The sequence below is a fragment of the Jaculus jaculus genome, chromosome 4 (assembly GCF_020740685.1).
Source record: "Jaculus jaculus isolate mJacJac1 chromosome 4, mJacJac1.mat.Y.cur, whole genome shotgun sequence".
Taxonomy (NCBI): domain Eukaryota; kingdom Metazoa; phylum Chordata; class Mammalia; order Rodentia; family Dipodidae; genus Jaculus; species Jaculus jaculus.
The window spans coordinates 77,996,564-78,021,962 of NC_059105.1; the positions used below are offsets into that span (position 1 = coordinate 77,996,564).

At 38.1% G+C, this 25,399-nt stretch overlaps 1 protein-coding gene and 1 pseudogene across 5 annotated transcripts in view; one reads left to right on the plus strand and one right to left on the minus strand.

Annotated features, from left to right (window-relative positions):
• The window catches only part of Slc4a10 (solute carrier family 4 member 10), a 362,675-nt gene that overhangs the window by 281,166 nt on the left and 56,110 nt on the right, over positions 1 to 25,399 (minus strand). The gene's annotated exons all lie outside the window — the stretch shown is intronic.
• Positions 371 to 1,446, plus strand: LOC101601910 (annotated as a pseudogene).

Genomic DNA, 25,399 nt, shown 5'->3' on the forward strand with positions numbered 1-25,399 from the left:
AGTCTAAACTCTGAAGATAAACAACTACCAATGAAGAATGCTATGCCCAGAAAAATTATCTTTCAAAACTGATGGAGAAATAAGTATACTATTAGAAAAACACAAACTGGTGGAAGAGACTACTGCCCGAACTCCGTCTAATCCCCTGGCTGTTAGAATAAAAGAGAGAGAAGAGAGACAGAGAGAATGGGCATGCCAGGATCTTCAGCACCTGCAAATGAACTCCAGATGCATGTGTCCCTTTGTCTGGCTTAACATAGCTACTGGGGCATGGAACTCCAGTCTTTAAGCTTCCCAGGCAAGAGTCTTCACCACTATGCCATCTCTCCAGCGTGAAAAAATTATTTTTAAAAATTTATCTACAGAAACCATGCCCAAGTTCAAACAATGATGAAGGAAGCTAAAAGCCAAAGCAAAAAGATTATTTAGGAAGAAAGAAGCCTCTCACTTCCAGTCTAAGCTATTTACACCACCCCCCCACCACCTTCACCAGAAAGAGTGGTTATTTCAACAGATAGATCCCAAAGTAGAAGCTGGCCAAGGCCATCCTGGAACTTCAAATTCCCCAACATCAAAACTGCAATAAGCCTTTGGACAGATAGAGTATGGTGTATATACAGTTGGTGTCAGAACTGTGTAGCCCAGAGTTTAGAAGTATTGAAAGATATCATCTTCCCATCCCGAATCTACCATCGAGAACTTCATAGTCTAAAACAACAGTTTTGCACTTTGGAAAGTGACTTATGCAAACTCCGTGAAACACTGAAGACTATATCAGAAAATTCTTGTTCAAGCTGTGGTCAGATGTGTCCCATGAACAGTAAACTTCCACCTGCTCAGGCTAGTGCTCTAACCACTGGAGACTCTGGGGCTGTTCTCCCTCCTACCCTGCCACAGCCATCCAGCCTTCCTCCTCCACCGCCTCCACCGCCTCCACCTCCTCCTCTGCCTCCTCCTCCACCACCACTAGCACCTTTGCTGCTCAGAAAATCTGGTTCCACTAAAGTACTTCAGGCTGCACCATTAAAATCAGATGGGCCCATGCATATAACAGTTAAAGATCTACTAACTGTAAAATTAAAGAAGATACAAAATATTGAAGAAAGGAAAAAGCTTATGCCATCACCCAAGGAACGGAATCCACTAGTTACCATCTCTGATCTGCAGCGTGTTACCCTGAAACCTAACTGCAAAGTGTTACCAACACGAGTTACAAATGTCCTGATTACTCCTGGTAAAAGCCAGATTGATCTGCGGAAACTGCTTAGAAAAGTTGATGTTGAAAGGAGCCCAGGTGGGACTCCTCTAACCAATAAAGAAAATATAGAAACAGGAACTGGACTGACTCCAGTAATGACTCGGGCCTTGAGGAAAAAGTTTCAGCTGGCTCACCCTAAGAGCCCAACTCAAACTCTGCCACTTTCTACAAGCTGTTTTGATGAATAGAACCGATGCCAACTCTACCTGACTCCATGTGGAGAGCCATGCCGTATAGAGATAAAATCACTCACATCTTTTCTTAATGGGTAGAATGTGTATAAATATACTGATGTGATTCTACTTGAAGAACTGGAGTATATATGGACTAACTACATACAGTGTGGTATAAAGTAGAGAAAATACAATCTGCAGAGTGCTGTTCAGCTTGGGATGACTCAGCTTACGTTAGGGTCTTCCAGTTTAGCTAGGTAACTAGTTTATACTGTATAGGTGCAAGTATAGTATTAGAAAAAGACCCTGGTTTCTGATCATCCTGTTCATCTCAGGCAGCTGAAAAGAAATATTTCAGCCTATAAGGCTCATACATTCATTGCTAACAGACTTGATCCATAAAAAGGACATACCCACACACATTTCCTTAAGCAGGGGTCAGTGATTTTTACCAAACTTAGCACTCAGGAGGCTAAGGCAAGAGGATCATGAAATGCAGACCAGCCTGAGCTGTATAGTGAAACCCTGTCTCAAAATAGAAGTGGAGGCAGGAGGATGAGTGCAATGTATTAAATGCAGCCTGTGCTATATGAGATCTTGTCTCAAAACACACAAACCAGCAGGCAAAACCTATAGATTTTACTCATACATAAATGAAATAGAGGCTAGGGAGATGAAAGTTAGTTAAAACAGGAGGGTGTGAGCTTCATCGGAAGAACCCATGTAAAAGTGCCCAGGCTCGGTGCTTGCAATCCCAGTGCTTGGGAGGCAGCGATAAGCAGATCCCAGCAGGGGGCTAGAGGACAAGCCAGTTTAGCCTAATAGGCAAGATCCCTGCTACTGAGAGACCCTGAGGTTGTCCTTGGGTCTCTTCATGTACATGCACACATGTACACATAAAATAGAAATAAAACAGACTATCCCCCATCTAAATGTAGCCATTTCCCAAATGAATTTGAAGGAGAGTCCCAATTTGACCTTCAAAATTCAAATGTGTCCTTTTTAGAGGGAGGAGAGGTGGAATTGTGCGTGCGTGTGTGTGTGTGTGTGTGTGTGTGTGTGTGTGTGTGTGTGTGTGTGTGTTTCATGTAGGGTCTCACTAGCCCAGACTGACCTAGAATTCACTGTCTCAGGCTGGCCTTGAACTCATAGCGATCCTCCTACCTCTGCTTCCCTAGTTTTGGGATTAAAGGCCTGTGCTACAATGAATGCCCTGCTGTTTTTTTTTTTAAGATTTATTTTTATTTATTTATTAGAGACAGCGTGGGGTGGGGGAGAGAGAGTGAGAATGGGTGCACTAGGGCCTCTAGCCCCTACAAATAAACTCCAGTTGCATGTGCCACCATGTGCATCTGGCTTACATGGGACCTGGAGAATCAAACTTGGATCCTTAGGCTTCACAGGCAGGCATGCACCTTAACCACTAGGCCATCTCTCCAGCCTTTGTTTTTTTTTGTTTGTTTGTTTGTTTGCTTGTTTTGTTTTATTATGTTGTGTTTTTTCCAGGCAGGATCTCATTCTAGTCCAGGCTGACTTGGAACTCACTACAATCCTCCCTCAGCCACCACAGTGCTGGGACTAAAGGCATAACACCATCATGCCCAGTGGGTATTTGGTTTTTGGTGTTTTGTTTTTTTAAGGTAGGATTTCACTGTATCCCAGGCCGACCTGGAATTCACAATGTAGTCTCAGGCTGGCCTCAAACTCATACTAGTTCTCCTACGTAGGCCTCCATGTCTGTATTAAGTTTTATGAAGACAGGTTTTCACACTGTAGCCCAGGTCAACCTGGAACTCATGATAGTCCTCCTGTCTCAGTTTCCTGAGTGTAGGATTATATGGGTGTGAGCCACCATACCTGCCTTGAATGTGCCATTTCTAGCAATTTATGTAGATAGTTTCAAGTAGGGTATTTTTGTTTTGTTTTGTTTTGTTTTTGGATTAAGTCCAGGACATCACACATGCTAAACTATACCTAGAGATCTTATATTCCTACCTTTTTGTTTGCTTGTTTTTGTTTTTGTTTTTGTTTTTCATGGTAGGGTTTCACCCTAGGCCAGGCTGACTTGGAATTCACTATGTAGTCTCAGGGTGGTCTTGAACTCATGGCAATCCTCCTACTTCTGCTTCCCAAGTGCTGGGATATAAGGCATGCACCACCACACCCAGCATATTCCTGCTTTTTGTCTGTTGTCCACATACAGCTAAACAGAAATTTCATGAACACTTCAGTATGAACATTCTGTTTTCCATAATGCCCTGTCAAGGATTTGTTGCAGTTTATGGCAGGCTTACTGTGAGACATGGTTCTCAGTCCTCCCCAGCCTGTATATTCATAACAGTGAGAATGTACTTCTCACTGGATTTTGTTCTTTCCAAGCTGACCTGAAATTCACTATGTAGTCTCAGGGTAGCCTCAAACTCACAGTGATCCTTCTATTTTTGTCTCCCAAGTGCTAGGATTAAAGACACATGCCATCATACAAGTAATGTTTTAAATCAGTAATTGTTGTTAGTTACTTATTTGTTTCATTGTTTTAGATAGAACCCAGGACCTTGCACATACTAAGTAAGCACACATTGAATTATATACCCAGCACAAATGTCTGTATTTCCATTAAAAAAAAAAAAAAATTGCTTTGAAACACCAAATAGTGTTGTTGGAAAGTTACCAGATTGGAAAATAGACAAAGGACAGTGTTTAGCATCTAAGAAGCAGACCTGTTTATGAGATACACATTTATGGCTATAACACTTGTGTGACATATCTGCAGGGTTAGTTGGTTTGTATTTTTGTTTGGTTTATTGAGAAAGGGTCCTATCTAACCAAGTCTGGCCTCAAACTTACTGGTCTTCCTTTCTCCACTTCCCAAGTGCTGGGGTTAAAGGAATGACCCACCAAGTCTGGCAAAAGTTGTTATAAAACCTGATACTTACTTTTATGTAAAAATAAGATGAATGATCACTAAAGGGGAAGCAAAGCAAATAAATATTTTTAACTGCTAAGCAATTTCTCCAGCCCAACTGAATATTTTTAATAGAACAATTATTTTTTTTGAGGCACAGTCTCACTCTAGCCCAGGCTGACCTAGAACTCATTCTGTAGCCCAGACTGGCCTAAAAAATCATGACTATCCTCCTATTTCAACCTCCAGAGTTGTCAGCCACCACCCTGTCTGGACAGAATAATATTTTACAATAGTAATAAACCACTATGTACTGTTAATAGTATAATCTAAATGACTTAATGGTTCCTGTGGAATAAAGGCTCATAAGAAAAAAGGCACAGTGGCTTCTGCCTGTGGTCCTCTCTGCTTGGAAGGCTGAGGCAAAATTGTGACTTCAAGGCCAGCCTGGGTAACTTAGAGAGAAAAGGAAACACTATGCAAATCCCATAGGTAACATTTGCAAAGCTGCTGCTGCTGCTGTATCAGTATTATGTGCCCTATCTTGAATCGTTTACTAGTTTGTACTATAGATTTTATAAAATTTTATATTATAACCTTTTGAGTACTCTGTAAATTGTACAGTTTATGTTTCCACTGTTATTTTGAAATTAAATGACAAACAAAATATAAAAAAAAATAGAAAAACACAAACTAAGAAAATTTATGTCAACCAAGCCAACCCTACAAAAAGTACTAAAAGGAATACTCCATAGGGAAGAAGAATCCAAAAGACAGTTCCATGTGTGAGATTAAAAACTGGAAACACTCAAGCAGAAAAAGAAAAAGATGAAAAAAAATGTAAAAGAATCAACTAGGGCTGCCTGGATTCTGAATTCATGCTGTGGAAGCAGGCCTTTTGCTCCACCTTCCTGATTGACCTGCTGCTGGGCCCCCAACTCCTGCATCTCCTGCTCAGGAGGATGAAGTAGGACAAAGATCCTAGTTCATTCCCCACCTCAAAATTCTTCATCCTGGTACCCCTGCTGCTGGCTTGATGCAGCCTAGACCCTGCATATGTGCTACAGAAGCAGGCCTTTTGCAGAAGCTTCCTGATTGACCAGCCCTTGGATCCCCAAATCCATGTTCTCCTGAGACATGGTACATTGTGGGGTGGTCTCCTGCCACTGCCTCTCCAGCTTCCTGGCTCCTGACTCAACACCCCCTGACTCCCCTGTGCTGAAGAATGTGTGCAAGTGGAGTAAGTAGGCCAATGCTCCAAGTTCCTCACCTCCCAATTCTGCAGGTAACTTTGATGTACTTGCAATCTCCGCAATCTGTTCATTTGCATACATAACCCCATCATACTCCAGTCCAGTCTTCATTTCAAACAGAACATTGACTGGTGTCCTACAAGGACAAATATTTGCTTCCTCCTTGATAAAATATGACTTTTACCCTAAGATGGGGAGACCACAATGCAAAAAACTAATAATAAATAAACAAATAAATGTCAGAAAACAGATCTGCACCAATGATTCCTAGACATACAATGTCAGCCTCCAATAAAATCATACAAACAGACATTGAATCCCACAAGCTATGGGATTCTGATCAAGAGAATTGCTGACCTGGAAGCAAATGGTCAAAAACCAACAATCATATAACTGAAGTTGAGTAGAATCATCACTTAGGACACTCAACTTTTGTCACTAGATTTATCTTAATTGAAGAAAACCACAGAAGCTTCAAAAGAAAATGGAAGGTGAATCAACAAATAGAGGATCTCAATAACTAGCTGATTAAGCTTAATGAAGACAGGATCAAATGAATCAAGAATGAATTTGACAAAGTATTAAGAAAATTGGACTTTGAACTGAAATCATACTTGAAAAAACAGATGGACATGATGAAATAAAACACAACAGAACACAAAATTCAAATAGAGCTTTTAAAAACCTCTCTAGAGCCCCTCACTGAAAGAGTCACTCTTGTGCAAGACAAAACCTCTGAACTGGAAGACAAGACAGAAAAAAATGGATCAGGAACCCCAAAACTTTGCTAAGTTCAAAAAATCAAGTGAACTGAATATGAGGGAACTAAGGGATACTCTGACCAAATAACCAGATGATGGGTATACCAGAGGAGACAAAATAAGACTAGAGGCATAAAGAACATATTCAACAAAACTCCTGAAGAAAACTTTCCCAATCTTGCAAAAGAGAGACCTATCTGGATACAAGAAGCACACAGAATGTAACAAACATATAGGAACAAAGAAGAATATCTACAAGGCAAAATCATAATTAAAACTCTTCACAATGAAAACAAAGATAGAGTGTGAGAGAGTGCTAAAATCAGCAAGAGATAAACAACTCACTGCAAACAAAGGGAATCCCATCAGAATTACTTCAGATTTCTCAATGGAAACCCTGAAAGCCAAAAGGGCCTGGAATGGAACACTTCAAAGTCTAAAAAGCTGTGGCTGCCAACCCAAACAACTGTAATCACCAACAGTGTCCCTCATTATAGATGATGAAAGGAAATTATTCCATGTAAAAAGACAGCTCTATGATGATATGAACAAAGCCAAACCTACAGAGAATACTTCAGGGAATACTTCACACAGAACAGTCCAACATCCTATCTCAAGAGCCCACATGAAGAAGACTACAATAACCAAAAATGTACAAAGCCCAAAAAGTACCAAACCCCACGAAAGCACCCCATAATGGAAGGTACTAAATCAAACATCACAGTTATAACCTTAAATATTAATGGTCTAAACTCACACCTCAAAAGACACAAGTTGACAGAATCATGAAACTTGACTTCTCTCTGCTGTCTTCGAAGCCCACCTCACCATTAAATATAGACATCTGCTCAGGTGTTCAAAGCAAATGGAAATAAGAAACAAGCAGGTGCTATATTAACATATGATAAAATAAACTTGAGACAAAAAGTGATCAAAAAAAAAAAAAAACAAAGAAGGCCACTTGATACAATTCAAATCACAGTGCTTTAAAGGTAGAAATTAACAAACAAAATACTCATCAGGAACTCTAACTAGCTTCAGGAGACTGACCAACACACTTTTGAACAATGATGGGTTATGGAAGAAAAGCAAAATTGTAAAATTTCTAGAATTGAATGATAATGAGTATACAACTTATCAAAACTATGGGACACAATGAAGGCAATACAAAGGGGAAAATTCATAGCACTAAATGCCTTCATAATAAAGACAGGCAGACCCTAAATCAATAAGCTAACCATCCACCATTGGAAAAACAAGAACAATCCAACCCTAAGAGATCCAAATGGCAATAAATAATCATGATCAGAGCAGAAATTATTGAAATAGAAACTAAGAAAACAATATCAATAGAACAAAGAGTTAGTTCTTTGAAAAAATAAATAAGATTGGTATACTCTTGGCCAATTTGATCAAATGAAAAAAAAAGAAGTTTCAAATTAAAATGAGAAATTAAAACAGAGAGGTCACAACTGACATCAATGAAATTGGAAGAATCATCAGGACATATTGCCAAAACCTCTACTCCACAAAATTAGATAATCTCAAAGAAATGGATAAATCCTAGACACATATCACCTACAAAAACTAAACGCAGACCCGATTAATCTCCTAAAAAGGCCTACCACATTGATCAAGATTGAAAAGATAGTGAAGAAACTTCTCCCAAAAGGAACATAAAGGGACAGATGGCTTCTTGGCTGAGTTCCATCAAAACTTCCTTAAAGAACTGAAACCATTTTTTTTAATAAAAGTATTCTCAAAGTCAACAGTGATTTATTTTATTTTACTTTTATTTCATTTATTTGAGAGACAGGTAGAGAGAGAGAAAGGTAGAGATAGAGAGAAGTAATGGGCATGCCAGGGCCTCTAGCCACTGCAAAGGAACTCCAGACGCATGTGCCACCTTGAGCATCTGGCTTATATGGGTACTGAGGAATCAAACCTTGGTCCTCCGGCTTTGTAGACAGATTCACTAACTTCTAAGCCATCTCTCTAGCCCTGAAACCAATTTTTATCAAACTGTTTCACATATTTGGAGAATAGGGAATCCTCCCCATCTCCTTTTATGAAGCTAGCATCACCCTAATACCAAAACCAGACAGAGATACAAGAGAACTATAGACCTTTATCCTTGATGAATTTAGATGTGAAGGCCCTGAAAAAATTCCTTGTAAACTGAATTCAACAACACATCAAAAAGCATTATCCCCTTGACCAAGCAGGATTCATCCCAGGGATACAGAAGTGCTTCAACATATGGAAATCAGTTAACATAATATACCATATACCAGTTAACATAATTAGGTTTATATATAAATAAACCTAATCACAAGAATTATGTAATCATCTCAACTGATGCAAAGAAGGCCTTCGACAAAACGTCACTTCATAATCAAAATGCTAGAAAAAATAGACATTGAGGGTTTATATCTTAACACAACAAAAGTTATATATAAAGCATCTAAAGCCCAAGTAATATGTAATGGGGAAAGACTCAAGGAGTTCCCATTGATATCAGAAACAAGAAAGGGGTGCCCACTCTCACCACTGCTCTTCAACATAGTACTTGATGTCTTAGACCAAGCAATAAGACAGTAGGAAGAAATAAAAGGGATACAAATTGGAAAGTAAGAAGACAAATTAGCCCTAATTGCAGATGACAGGATCTTATACATAAATGACTCAAAAGGCTCAATTTCAAGACTTCTAAAGGTTATTTGTTCCTTCAGCAAAGCATCAGGATACAAAATCAACACACAAAAATCTTGGATAGGTAGAACGAACATTATGAAAATGGCAATTATACCAAAAGCCATATAGAGATGTTAATGTACTACCAATAAAAGTTCCAACTAATTATTCACAGAGATAGGAAAAATTATTTCATAATGCATATGAATGGCAGCAGGCTTCAGATATCCAAACATATCCTCAGCAAAAGAAACACCTCTGGAGATGTTACCATACCTGATCAAAAGCTATACTACAATTCCATAGTAACAAAACAGCATGGTACTGGCATTTAAAAAAAAAAAAAAAAAAACAGAAATATAGACCAGTGGAACAGAATTGAAGACCCAAACCTTAGGTCAAGTAGCTATAGCTACTTGAGCTTTGAGAAACATGCCAATAACATAGACTAGAGAAAATATAGCATCTTCAACAAACAGTGCTGGACAAGTTGGACAACCACATGTAGAAAAATAAAACTAGACTCATTCACTCACCATAGACATAAATCAAGTCCAAATGGATTAAAGACCTCAATATAAGACCTGAAACTCTTCAAGTACTGGAAGAAACATAGGAGGAGCTCTCCATGACACAGAAGTGGTGAAAGACTTCCTGAAAATTATCCCATTATGCCAGGAAATTTAACAGTCTCTCAACCAATGGCATCTCAACAACCACTCTAGAAAGCAATATGGAGACTCCTAAAAAAGCTGACTATAGAAATACCAACAGACCCAGGTATACCCTTACTGGGCATCTACCCTAAAACCTTCAAACCAAAGGCCAGAGAGATTTGCTCAACCATGTTTGTAGCGGCTCAATTTGTAATAGCTAAAAGCTGGAATCAACCCAGATGTCCATCATTAGAAGAATGGATAACAAAGATGTGGTATATCTACACAATGGAATTCTATACAGCAGTAAGAAAAAATGACACAAAGAAATTTGAGGAAAAATGGTTGAACCTGGAACAGATCATTCTCAGTAAACAATCACAGAAAAAAAATCGACACATAGTCTCACTCATCTACAACACCTAACCTGAATCTACACAAGATACCTTACATACTCAGCAGGCACCTCATGGACTAGACAATAGGATGGAAGGGAGGGCGGGGATAGCATCGAAGGGTGGAAAACAATAATCTGGGCTCAAACGGCATTGGTACCATAAAATTCTACTTTCTAAAAGTCAAACCAAATAGCTGAACCTTCACTGGACCTTTACAGGAAACACCTGAACCACAAGACACTGGAGAGGGTAGAATCAAAACTAACCTAAATCTTCTACATCTTCCCTCCCTCCCTCTCCCCCTCTCCCCTCTATCTCTCTCCTCTCTAACTCTTGTATATTAGTTATGTTTTCCCTCGATTTATTAGTGGGCACTGACCTGTATCCCCCACTTCCAGCTTGGGGCTACCATCCACAATGAGCTTTTGATCAGAGAAACCTACAAGGTTTCCCAAAACAATGACAGATTTCTGTCAGAGTACTTGATGACCCACAAAGGCCAGTGGTAAGACCCTATTGCTGAAGACTCCACATGCTGCTGATGCGCAAAATTGAACAGCATGGCTGGAAGCCAGGAGAGAGTCAGTCCCCAGACAGTCACCCTGTCTAGTGCCAGAAGGCGCTACATGGGCGACTGGGGGAAATGACCAATATCTGTCCAAGCAACTCATTGTCTAATCAAATTAGCAACAAATAACCTGACGTAATGCCCACACAAGTGCAATAGTGGCACACAGCCATGGTGAGGAACCAACTACTCTTGATTTGGCTAACTGATCCACTCAGTGGTACTAGACCCATAGCTCGAGCTGGGAAACAAGTCAGAACCATACCCAAACACAAGCCCACTCTACAATATCAGGCTATCATCAATCATGGGGTATAAGAGGACCTACACCTATCAATCTATCTACCAAAAAAGTAAGTGTTATTTCAATTTTCTGGGTGCTAACTTACTCTCCATTGGAGAATCTGCTTCTCTTTTTCAGATAGATGCAGATCCTATGGAGAGAGCTGCCCCAACATACCTCAAAAGGGGCCCAACTGAAACTAAGGACAATTGGTGAAACAAGAAAGGGTGATATTTTCCTGTGAACCGGATATCAGCACAAAGGGGAAGGAGACCAACAAAGAGAAAAATCAACTCCTAACAAATCAGAGAGCCAGAGCCTCAGAGGCCCCCAACACCTCAGCACTGAAGCAGACCAAAAATGAACCCAACATGGCTCAGGGAAATTTTGCAGAAGAGGGGGTAGAAAGAATGTCAGAGTCGCATGTTGGGTCATGATTTGCAGAGACATTTAGCATACCAATAACTGGGGACTACTCCACAATGCATGACCCATTTACATCAACAAGGAGGGTCTAATGGGAGGGGGTAGATCATAGATGAGCCTAAACAATGGTACCAAACTGCCTGTATTTGATGAAAAAAAAACTAATAAATCAAATTTAAAAAAAGAAGATTTTGCATGAACAAACATACCATAACCAGCCAATAGATTACCCAAAGAATGTGAGAAAATTTTTGCTAGCTATACCACTGGCAGAAGCCCCATATCTAGAATCTACAAATAACTCAAGAAAAAAAACTAAGCAATAAAAAAATTAAATAACCCACTGAAAAAATGGGCAGGAACTCAATAAGGAGTTTTCACAGGAAGAAATACAAATGACTACTACACACTTAAGAAAATGTTCAACATTCCTAACCATCAGGGAAATGCAAATTAAAACAGCTATGAGATTCTGCCTTACTCCAGTAAGGATGCAATCATTAAAAAATCAAACAACAACAAATGTTGGCAAGAATGTGGGAAAAGAGGAACCTTTATTCACTGGTAGTGGAATGTAAACTTGTACAACCACTATGTAAATCAATATGGAAATTCCTGAAAAAGATGAATATATAATTGCCAACAGACCAAGTTATTCCCCTACTGAGCATTTGCTGTAAATGCTCCACACTTCACTACAGAGTTATTTGTTTAACCATGTTCATAGTTCCTCAATTCATAATAGCTAAGAACTAGAATTAACCCATTTGCCCATCATTGGACAAATGGATACCAAAATTGTGGTACATATACACAATGGAATTCTACTCGACAGTAAGAAAAAATGATACAATGAAATTTGTAGGAAAATGGATGAGCTTATAACAGATTATGCTCAGCAAACACACACAATAACAGAAAGACCCATGTTGCATGTTCCTAACCTGGATCATCTTGAATTCCTGGCATACTAGATAGGCAATTTGAGGCCCAAACAATAGGGATGAAAGGTTTGGGGGAGGGAAGTATTGGGGAAATAAACACAAATCTAAACCCAAAATGGTCTGTTACCATAGAAACCCTTATCCTTGAAGGTAGACTAAATAATATAACCCTTAGCAGGAGTGATGGGGGAGGTATTCAAAAAGAAGGGCCCTGAAGAGGGTGGGATGAAGTCTAATCTTCAAACTTTTTGGCTGTAATTTGCAGTATCAGGAATAAGTGCTATCCACATTTAGCTGTTGATCAGAGACCTATGTGGTCCCCAAACCAGGGCAGGCTTCTGTCAAAGCACTTGATTATGCATCTGAGATAAAAAAAAAAAAAAGAAAAAGAAAAAAAGAAACACCCTATTGCTGAAGATACCATATGCTGCCATCACAGAACATGGAGATACCTGGCTAGAATCCGGAAGAGAATGAGTTCCCAGACAGTTAGCCCATCTACTGCTGGAAAGCACTACATGTGCAACTGGGGTAAAGTTTCCAACAATGGTATGAGAAAGCAGGGGTCTAAGCTACTCAGAAGCAACCAGCCTGGCAAGAAGTACACACCGGCACAATGGTGGCACACAACCTTTTGGGGTATCTAATGGCTTTCTGGTTGGCTAGGAGATCTGCTCAGTAGATAGGAACCTATATAAGGAACCAAGAACCAGGTATGTATCCTATGGAGATTATGTTCCCTAATGCCAAGCTCCCACTAGTCTTTGGCTAAAATAGGGGCTACATCCTTCAAACTCTCCCTAAATAAATAATGCTTATCTAATTTAACTTATGCCAACTTCATTCTCTGTTGGAGAATCAGTTTTTGTTTTACATAAGGTAGTAAAACTTGAGGAAATAAACCTTCCATCACATCCCAGTCAAGGTCCTGGAAAAACCACAAAGGAAGTGGGGAGAGGAGCAAGAGTTATGCTTCCATGGTGATCCTGACAATCAGCACTAGGGTGAAAGAATCAAACACTAGGGTTGCTCAACATATCCCAAAGCAGAAATCCAGAGGCTCCTAAGAGCTCATCACTGAAGTAGACTTAAAACACACCTACTAAAAGTCAGGGAATTTTGCAGAAGAAGGAGTAGAAAGATTGGAAGAGCTACATGTTAGGATATCATGCCCAGAGGCACTGACTCTCCCCACTAATAACTGACTACTGCTCTCACAACACATAATTCACAACCCCATGAGGAATACCAGACACCCAGATGAGGAGGGCCCCCTGTGGAATGGGGGCAGTGAGGAGGGAAAAGATGATACCAACATATGATGCATCCATACAAACTAAGCTCTTAATTTTAAAAAAGTCAAATATGCCTAACACAACACACCTATGTACTATCAGTGGAAAATGAAAAGATAACGATCCAGGCAAACCAGGACATCATCCAACAAAATATCAGGGAACAGCAAGCCTCTCTGTATTACATTAAGTGTAAATGGCCATAATTCACTAATTAACAAGATGAAAATGATTAAATTAGATAGGAACTTCCAGATAAGATGGCTGCATAGGAGTCACATCAAACCAGCTTAGGGAGAGATTTAAGCAAAACCACACACAAACCAAAAAGGAGTGTGTGTGTGTGTGTGTGTGTGTGTGTGTGTGTGTGTGTGTGTGTTGATAGCAGTTAGAAAGAAAAAGTAAGTCATCTATAAAGGCAAGCACATCAGGATAACAGCCAGTTAATCAGTGCAAACTTTAAAAGCCAGAAGGGCTTGGAATGATGTATTCCAAGTTCTGAAAAATAACAACTGTCAACCAAGATTACTTTATCCTGCAAAGCTACCTATCCAAATTGAAGGAGAAATAAGGACATTCTACAACAAAAACAGGCTAAAGGAATTTATGACAACTAAACCACCTCTACAGAAAATACTTGAAGGAATTCTTCACACTGAGGACAAAGGAAACAGGAAAAAATAAATCATACTCAAATAACAGTTTTAAAAAAAGAGAGTTAAGGGAAATCAGAAAGCACTACAAAACAAGAAGAATGGTGGTGAGAATAAACACATAACTTTCAAAAGTAACTCTTAATATCAGTGGCCTCAATGCCCCAGCCAAAACACACAGGCTTGCTGACTGGATTAAAAGGCAGGATCCTGCTATTTTCTGCCTCCAGGAAACTCATCTCTCAATAAAAGACAGACTTTGTCTTAGTGTGAAAGGATAGAAAACAGTATTTCAAGCAAATGGGCCTAGGAAACAAGCAGGGGTTGATATCATTATACTGACATGATAGATTTCAAACCAACATTAATGAGGCAAATTAAAGAAGGTCACTTTATACTGATTAAAGGAACTGTGGTGGTTTGATTCATGTGCCCCCATAAACTTAGGTGTTTGGAATGCAGCTAATGGAGATTTGAGAATTAACGCCTCCAAGAGGCAGTGTGTTGTTGGGGGCGGGCTTATGGGTGTTATAGCCAGTTTCCCCTTGCCAGTATTTGGCACACTCTCCAGTTCCTATTGTCCACCTTATATTGGCCAGGGGGTGATGTCCACTCTCTCTGCTCATGCCATCATTTTCCCCTGCCATCGTGGAGTTTCCTCTCAAACCTGTAAGCCAAAATAAACCTCTTTTTCCCACAAGCTGTTCTTGGTCAGGTGATTTCTACCAGCAATGCAAACCTGACTGCAACAGTAAAGGGGTACCAAGGAGTGGGATTGCTGCTAGACACCTAACTATGTGGTTCTGGCCTTTTGGAGCTAATTTTCAAGAGGAATGTGGAAGGATTTGAAACCCTGGCCTAAGAGACACCATGTGGTGCTGTAAGTACAGCTTAATGGACTATTCTGGTCAGAGCTGAAAGGCCTAAATGCAGTAAGAACTATGGACTGTGAAGTTAGGCCTATGAGGGTGAGAAAGAGCTTTGCTTGGACTGGGCTAGCAGGTTATGTGAGAAGCTTGCTCTTAGGCCCATGTCCTGAGAACTTGTACAGGGTTCTTTGCATAGAAATGAACTGGTATGAGCAAGGGGATCTGGCACAGAAAGAAAAATCTTTGGGTAAACTCTTGCCCTTTCAGTGCAATTGAGAGATTACAACCTTTGAGATTGGGCCAGCTGACCTATACTGGGGTAACAGAAGAATGTACACTCTTTTTAAAAATTTTTTTTTTTGGTTTATTTTTATTTATTTGAGAGCAACAGACAGAGAAAGAGGCAGAGAGAGAAAGGGCATGCCAGAGCCTCCAGCCACTGCAAATGAACTTCAGATGTGTGTGCTCTCTTGTGCATCTGGCTAACGTGGGTCCTGGGGAATCAAGCCTTGAACCAGGGTACGTAGGTACAGGCAAGTGCTTAACCACTAAGCCTTCTCTCCAGCCTGAAAGTAGACTCTTTTGAAGGGGCCTGAATGCGCAAAGAGTGACCTGTTCTTTAAAATCTGCTTTATTCCCCCCGGATTAAGAAATTAGCACCCTATCTGGCATTGTGGAGTATAAGAAATGCCAGAGAGGGTCACTGAGTTTGCAACACAGTCTTGTGTTTTGGAAATGTCTATGGGCAGGATGAAGCAGGTTTTCTGGATGCCTGCATGGAGACCCCATGGGGCAATGAGGATGAACCGTGGATTGCAGTGGAGACCCATTGGAGATGGTAGGACCATGATATGGCTGCTAAGGAAAGCTGCCAGCCCTGATGAAATTTTCCAGGATGGTGAGTAGCCTAGCTGGAGGGGTAGAATTGGAATGCCAGAGACTTGTTGCTGGTTAGAATTATTGAACTTGAAGATGTGTCACTGGCTAGAGTTGTTGGACTGGACGCTACAGAATTTGATGTTTGTCCTGGTTGTTTTAAATCTTGTATTGGTTTAATATTTCTTTGCTATACCCAATGCCATCTTTCGCAGTGTGAATGTTTATTCTATGCCATATGGGCTTTTTTAGATTATTTTCTGGTATTATGGCTCAGTTAAAAGATCTTGGACTATGAGGATGTATAAATATCCATTTGGATTGATCAAAACTATGAAGACTTTTAAAGTTGGACTGAATGCATGGCATTTAAAATCATGTATGTTTATTAGTTTATGGGGGCCAGAGGCGGAATGTGGTGGTTTGATTCAGGTATCCCCCATAAACTTAGGTGTTCAGAATTCTAGGTTCCCCAGCTGATGGAGATTTGGGAATTAACACCTCCAGGAGGCAGTGTATTGTTGGGGGCGGGCTTATGGGTGTTATAGCCAGTTTCCCCTTGCCAGTGTTTGGCACACTCTCCAGTTGCTATTGTCCACCTTATGTTGGTCAGAGGGTGATGTCCACCCTGTACACATGCCATCATTTTTCCCTGCCATTGTGGAGTTTCCCCTCAAGCCTGTAAGCCAAAATAAACTCTTTTTCCCACAAGCTATTCCTGGTCAGGTGATCTCTACCAACAATGTGAACCTGGCTTCAACAGGAACATTCCAACAGGAGGACATTACAATCCTAAGTGTATAAACACCTCACATGGGGGCCCCTAATTTCATCAAACACTATTAGGTCACAGATGACACTAAATGCAATTGTAGTGAATAACTTCAATACCCCATTCTCACCAACTGACAGTTCATCCCAACAAATAAAATAGAGAGATATCTGGATTAAATGATATAATGGAACAAATGAACCTAACAGATGTCTACAGAACATTTCATCCAAATGCTGAAGAACATACATTTTTTGTCAGCATAACATGGAACATTCTCTAAAATAGACCATATATTAGGACACAAAGCAAATCTTAATAAATGCAGGAAAATTGAAATAATCCCTTGTACTCTATGTGACCACAATGGGATTAAACTATAAATCAGCAACAAGAAAAACTACAGAAGAGCCAGGTGTGGTGGTGCACGCCTTTTATCCCAGCACTCTGGAGACAGGATGAGCTGTGAGGTCAAGGCCACCCTGAGACTCCATAGTGAATTCCAGGTCAGCCTGGCCTAGAGTGAGACTCTACCTCTTAAAAAGAAAAACTACAGATCATACAGAAATTCATGAAAACTAAACAGTACACCATTGAATGATGACTGGGTCACTGAAGAAATCAAAGAGGAAATCAATAAATTCACAGAATCAAATATTGATGAGAATCCAACAATACAATATACCAAAACCTTTGGAACATATGAAGGCAGTCTTAAGAATGGAAATTTATAGCTCTAAGTGCCTATACTAAGAAATTATGGGCTACAGAGATGGCTTAGTGATTAAGGTGCTTGCCTACAAAGCCAAAGGACCTTGGTTCAATTCCCCAGGACCCACATAAGCCAGATGTACAAGGTAGTGAATGCATCTGGAGTTGTTTGCAGTATCTGAAAGCCCTGGTGTGCACATTCTCTCTCTCTGTCTCTCTCCCTCCCTGCTTCTTTCCCTCTTTTAAATAAATAAATAAAAATAAAATATTTTAAAAAAGGAAATTAGAGAGTTCACAAGTAAACAATTTAATGCCTCACTTTAATGCCTCAGAAAAAGAACAAAGCAAACCAAAAATCAGTAGCTGGGAAGAAATTTTTAAAAAACCAACAAATAAATAAAAGAAAACACAGAATGGAAAAAAAAGATTAGGGCAGAAATTAATGAAATAACCCCCCCCAAAAAAATCCAAAAAAATCAATGAAACAAAGAGTTGGTTCTTTGAAAGAATAAACAAGATTGATAAACACATAGCAAATGTGACCAGAAAAAGAGAGAGTAGAAACACAAATTAATAAAATTAGAGGTGAAAAAGACACCATTACAACGTATACCACAGAAATTCAGAAAATCATAAGGACATACTTTAAGAATATATATGCCTCTAAGTTGGAAAGTCTGAAAGAAATGGATAATTTTCTTGATTCCTATGACCTACCTAAATTAAATCAAGATGAGATAAACCATTCAAATAGACCTATAATAAATACAGAGATCCAAAGAGTTATAAAAAGTCTCCCTACTTAAAAAGTCCAGGCCCAGGTGGATTTGCTGGTGAATTTTACCAGACCTTCAATGGAAGAACTGACACCCCTTCTTCTCAAACTCTTCCATGAAATAGAAAAGGAAGGAAGTCTACTGAACTCCTTCTATGAAGCCAGCATCACCCTCATACCAAAACCAGACAAAGACAGAACATAAAAAGAAAATTACAGACCAACCTCCCTCATGAACATAGTTGCAAAAATTCTGAACAAAATATTGGCAAACAGAATGCAAGAATATATCAGAAAGATTATTCACCCTGACCAAGCAGGCTTTATCTCAGAGATGCAGGGATAGTTCAACATATGCAAATCAATAAATGTAATACACTATATAAATGCGCTGAAGGATAAAAATCACATGATCATCTCAATAGATGCAGAAAAGGCATTTAACATAGTCCAACATCCCTTCATGACAAAAATATTACAGAAACTGGGAATAGAAGAAGGAACATATCTCAACATAATAAAAGCTATTTATGACAAACCTACAGCCAACATATTACTAAATGGGGATAAACTTGAAGCTTTTTTACTAAATTCAGGAACAAGACAAGGTTGTCCACTGTCCCCACTTTTATTTAATATTGTACTTGAAGTTTTAGCTATAGCAATAAGGCAGGAGTTATTCATAAAAGGGATGCATATTGTAAAGGAAGAGATCAAATTATCATTATTTACAGATGATATGATTCCATATATAAAGGACCCTAAAGACTCTGCCAGTCAACTGTTAGAGCTGATAAACACTTTTGGCAATATAGCAGGATACAAAATAAGCACACAGAAATTAATAGCTTTCCTATATACTAACAAGAAACATGAAGAGGATGAAATCAGGGAATCTCTCCCATTCACAATTGACTCAAATAATAATAATAATAATAATAATAATAATAATAATAATGTACATTGGAATAAGCCTAACCAAGGAAATGAAGGATCTCTACAATGAGAACTTTAAAACACTCAAGCAAGAAATTACAGAAGGCAGGCACTAAGAAATGGAAAGACATCCCATGTTCTTGGATTGGAAAAATAAGTTGTTGTGAAAATGTCAATCTTACCAAAAGTAACCTATACATTTAATGTAATCCCCATTAAAATTCCAAGGGCATTCTTCATATAAATAGAAAAAACAATTCTAAAATTCATTTGGAAGCACAAAAAACCTCAAATAGCTGAAAAAATTTTGAGCAACAAAAATAAGGCTGGTGGTATCACCATACCTGATTTTAAGCTATATTACAAAGCCAAAGTAACAAAAATAGCATGGTACTAGCACAAAGACAGACACATAGATCAATGGAACAGAATAGAGGACCCAGATGGTAATCCAGGCAGCTATGGTCATCTGATTTTTGACAAAAATGTCAAAAATATTTATTGGAGAAATTTCAGAGCTAAACCTTACCATTAATCGCTTAGACCTAATAGATACATAAAGAATAGTAAACCCAACACATAAACAGGAAATACACATTGTTTCTCAGAAGCTTATGAAACCATCTCAAAACTAAACATATAATCATCCAAAAAACAAACCTCAGCAAATACAAAATAAAACTGAAGTAATGCCCTCTATTTTATCAGTTCACAGTAGGAAAAAAATAGAAATCATCAAAAAGAGAGAACAAAAAAAAAAAAAAAAACCCTACACAAATTCTTGGAGGTTGAACACAGTTTGAATGAAGAATTTATTACTGCAGGAATCAAAAGAAAATTAAAAAATGCTTAGAAATAAAAATTTATAATGCAACCTAACAGGTTCTCAGGGATACAGCCAAGTGAATCTAAAGAGGAAAATTTATAGGTATAACATATATATCAAGAAATCTAGGCTGGAGAGATGGCTTAGCGGTTAAGACACATGTCTGTGAAGCCTAAGGACCCAGGTTCAATTCTCCAGGTCCCACATAAGCCAGATGCACATGGCGGTGCACACATCTGGAGTTCATTTGCAGTGGTTAGAGGCCCTGGAACACCCATTCTCTCTCTCTCTCTCCCCCTCTGTCACTAATAACTAAGTAAATTAAAAGAATCTTTAAAAAAAGAAATCAAAGATATTTAAAATAAAAACATAACAATCAACCTCAATGTGTTAGATAAACAGTTACAAACCAATCCTAAACCCAGCAGACAGCAGTAATTAATAAAAGGGCAGAAGTTAGTAAAATAGACACAGAATTAATTGAAGAGTTGGTCCTTGAGATTGATCAACACTTCACTGAACTAAAGGAAAGAGAGAGAAGATCCAACTTAACAAAATTGGAGACAAAAAAGGAACTGTTACAACAGAACCCAATGAAACCCAAAACATTCTTAGAAGATGGCTTTAATACCTATACTTCAAAAATCTGGGAAACCTAGGAGAAACTGACAAATTTATAGACAATATAACCTGCCAAAGTTTAAAGTAGAGGCAGCAATAACTTAAACATACCCACTGCTAGTAGTGAAATTAAAGCTATAATTAAACCTTACCCACAATAAAATATCAGATGTATTCCCTGGGGAAATTCTATCAAACTTTCAAGGATGATCTAGCACCAACTCTACTCAAGGTGTCACACAATATGGAAAGTGAAGGACTACTATGAAGCCAGCCTTACCCTGATTGCTTAACCAGATAGACACAACCAAAAAAAAAAAAAAAATCCTATAGACCAATTTACCTAAAGAACATAGATGCAAAAATTTTCCAAGATTCTTACTGACATAGTTCATGAACAGTTTAAGATTATCCATCAAGACCAAGTGGTATCCATCATAGGGACATAAGGTTGGTCTAATATACATAAATTAGTAAATATAATACACCACATAAATAAACTTTAAGATAGAAATCACATGATCATCTCAATTGTTCCAGAAAAGGCATTTGACAAAGTTAAACATGTCTTCATGATAAAAGTTCTGGAGAAAGTTAGAATAGATGGGATGAACGCAAAATAATAAAAGCCATATATGACAAACCCATGACCTACAATATAATAAGTGAAGAAAAACCGAGACCATTTCCTCTAAAACTAGTAACAATTTCATTAAATGTTGTGCCTGAAGTCCTGGCTAGAGCAGGTCCTTTTTGGTTACACATGCATTTCTGAGTTTTCTAGCTCTTGTGGGGAGTTACTGGAGTTTTGATGGGAATTGTGTTTAACCTATAGATTACTTTTGGCAGGATAGTCATTTTCATAGTGTTAATTCTGCCAATCCATGAGCATAGACAGTCTTTCCATTGTGTACTGTCTGCTTCAATTTCTTTTTTAGCATCCTGAAATTTTCCTTGTAGGAATTTTTTATATTTTTTTGTTATTTTTATTCCTAGATTTTATATGGCCTAGAAAAATAGTCCTAGAATTAAAAAATACTTTCATTAAAGATGCATAATACAAAATTAACATGCAAGTTTTCATATACACCAATAATTACTCACAGAGAAAAAAAATCAAGGAAAACATCTCATTCACAATAGTTACCAAAAAATCTAGGAGAGTGGGCCTGGAGAGATGGCTTAGTGGTTAAGGCATATGCTTGTGAAGCCTAAGGACCCAGGTTCAATTCTCCAGGACCCACATAAGCCAGATGCACATGGTGGCGCATGCATCTGGAGTTTGTTTGCAATGGCTGGAGGCCCTAGCATGTCAATTCTCTCTCTCTCTCTCTCTCTCTCTCTCTCTCTCTCTCTCTCTCTCTCTCCCCCTTTCTCTGTCTCAAATAAACAAATAAAATAGATAAATTAAATGTTAAAAAAAAGGAGAGTGATCAATAAGAGGTAGGGATGGGATTGAAAAGAAAAACCAGGGCTGGAGATGTTTTAGCAGTTAGGACACTTGCTTGCAAAACCAAAGGACCCAAGTTCAATTCCCTAGGGCCCATATAAGCCAGATGCACAAAGTAGCACATACATCTGGAGCTTATTTGCAGTGGGTGAGGCCCTGGTGTTCCCATTCTCTTTCTGTATGTCTCTCTCTGTCTCTCAAATAAATAAAAAAATTCTTTAAAAATTAAAACAATAAAAGACAAAACAAATTGTACTTGAAAATACGAGAATGAATCAATAAATTTCAGTATGCCAAATGAAAATAAAACTTAAAATAAATTTGTGATAATTTATAATTCTGATTTATTTGCTTATAGTGAGTTGCATAAGGCTATTTTCATATAAATACAGAGTGTACATTAAGAATATCCCACGATACTTTGGTGCCCTTCTTTCATGTCCTTCCCCTTCCCATTAACCCTCTTTATTCCCTTGACAGTTGCACTTCTACTTTTTTGTCATTATTTCACTGAGGACTTAAAATACTGTTGAGAGAAGAATAAGAGCTAAGCATGAGAGAGAAAAACCAATATCTATCATGCTTGTCCTAAATAACTTTTTCAATAAGCAGTGTATGCATGACATGGTTTTCATAAATTTTCAGTGAAAATTTTAAAAAATAAGTATTTTCTATTTAAATAAACTACTTTAAATTGAAATAAAATTCAGAAATCTTTTTAAGAAAATATAAGAAAAAAACATGTTAAATCCATTATAGAAAATTCATTATAAAAATGTAGAGTTCTGTGGGGCTATTAATTGCTTAACAAAGATTTAGTTAGATCTTAAGGAACCTCAAACAAGTTAATGGCCTTACATAAAGTAAAAGAGCTAAGAAGTGTACCATAAATAATTTATTTTTATATTTTATTTTAACATATCCCATAACTGTCTTCCAAAATTAAAACAAACAGTAATAAAACTTATTTCTTGATTCTTGGGAAAAAAAAATTTAAGCTACCAAGATCAACATGTATTCTGTGAATCCTTCTGCACCATCTTGTGCTAGCTAACACTTGGTGACTTCTCAGTTAGGCAGACATTGTTTGAACAAGCTTTAGGACTGTACTCCTTCCCCCAGAATAACAATCACTATGATGGAGGTCATCTGTAGATTCTTTGGAAAATAAATTACAAAAATAGAGTAGCTGAAAACTCATGAGATTTCAAGAAGGCCTCAAAGGAATAATTAAGTCTGTGACCAAGGAAGAATTGGTCTCTTCTCACATAATGCAAACCCTGTCCTTACAGGCCACTGTCACACAAACTAAATTATAGCTACAGTGAGCTGGCTTGATTACCAGTTCACAATTCTAACCTCAAAGTGGATTTTATTCTCTTAAGATCATTGAAATGGGATAAGTGTGGTGTTAAGAAGTTTTTATTAAAGTTTCATTGAGAGTTATAACTTAAAACAGAAATACAAAAATGTTTGCATATTTTGATAAGTGCCCTGTTTAAAAGTGTTTGGCTGTTGTGGGGTTTTTTCCCAGTGTTTGAATTAACCTAACAAAATTGATTTCCTTAGTTCTTTATGTCTGTATTGGATCAATCATAAGCCCTGTAAAATCTAGAATCACTTCTTATAGACTTTTATCTATAACACACACATACACACACACACACACACACACACACACACACACACACACACACAAAAGGGTCTGCATCAAATAGTCACTTGATATAATTATATAGTTGAGGAAGGGAAAAAGAAAGATGATTTTCTGTCTCGGTCAGGGTAAAAAGACATAGTCCTTTGCTTGATTTCAATACCACCTATTTTCTATCCCATTATGGAAATCAAAACACTGCAATTAAATTTAACATGACCAATAACATATCTCATTTTTCCTTTCACTGTTCAAGTGAACAGGATTTTCAAAAAGAAAGAAAACTCTATTAAGTAGAACAATTCCTACGCAAGGTGTGGCAGCAGCAGGTTCCTACCAGGTGCCATATTAAATGTACTACCAATAATCTTCATAGAGTTATGAGATAGAAATTTTATCCTATTTTACATTAAAAGTTTAAGGTTCAAAGAGGTTAAAATATTTTCCAAAAGTTACACATATAGTAGTGGTAAAAGATCTTGGTTTCAGATTAAGACCTGCTCCAAGCCAAATTCTACATTATTTCAACATACCACGTTGCCTCTTTAGGAGATGATATTCAAGTAGTGAGAATTATGTACATGTTCTTAACCACTTAATATGAGAATTAGCATAATAATTGTGTTGAAATATCTATTTTTAAATATATTTGTTCTTTCAAATATCAACTCATTCTCATTTTTAAAATGGAGCACTACTTAAATGTTTTATGTCTGAGTCTTTTAACATTTTAATGTTTTAAGTTTATTTTATTTTATTTATTTGAAAGAGAAAATAAGAGGCAGAGAGAGAGAGTGAATGGGCAAAACAGGGCCTCCAGCCACTGCAGACAAATTCCAGACACATGTGCCTTGTGTATCTGGCTTACATGGGTACTGGGGAATCAAACCTGTGTCCTTAGGCTTCACGGGCAAATGTCTTAACTGCTAAGCCATCTCTCCAGCCCTTACCATTTAATTTTTATATGGAATTTTAATAAATAAAGGAGCAAAGGAGTGTTGCTCATTAAATTTGTCAAAGTAGCACATATTCATCACTATTAGGGCAATCTTACCAATATATCACACCTTTTATAGAATTGTACAAATGTTCATTCATTCGGTCTTTTCCCCTTCCACTTTCAGACATTTATGCAAAACTAATGCAAATTTCTCATTGTAAAGTTACTATTAGCATTGGCAGTACTTATTGCAAATTCATTCAGGTATTTGTCAGACACAGTGAGCGTACCTTTGACCTGACAAAAATAGCCTTTGCAGCAACTCCATCATTAGCTGGATTGAAGGTATCTCATTTATTAGAAACAAACACCTGACCAGAAGCAACTTATGGAAGTAACAGGGTTTAATTCAGCTTACAGTTCAAGAGGGTAAAGACTATTGTGTCAGAAAAGGCATGGCACACCAGAGTAGGAATCATAGTCACCCCAGCAGGCAGGAAGAAGAGAGAGGAAGAAGACATCAGGTGAGACTATCAGTAAATCTCTGGTAGTGACCTCCAGTGGCATACTTCCTCCAACAAGGCTCTATCTCCTAGAGGTTCCAAACCTTCCAGAACAGTGCCACTACATGAGCCACTGAAGCAAACACTAATAAATCTATGTGACTTAGTTCCTAGGAACAGTATGGCCTCAGGGTTCAGA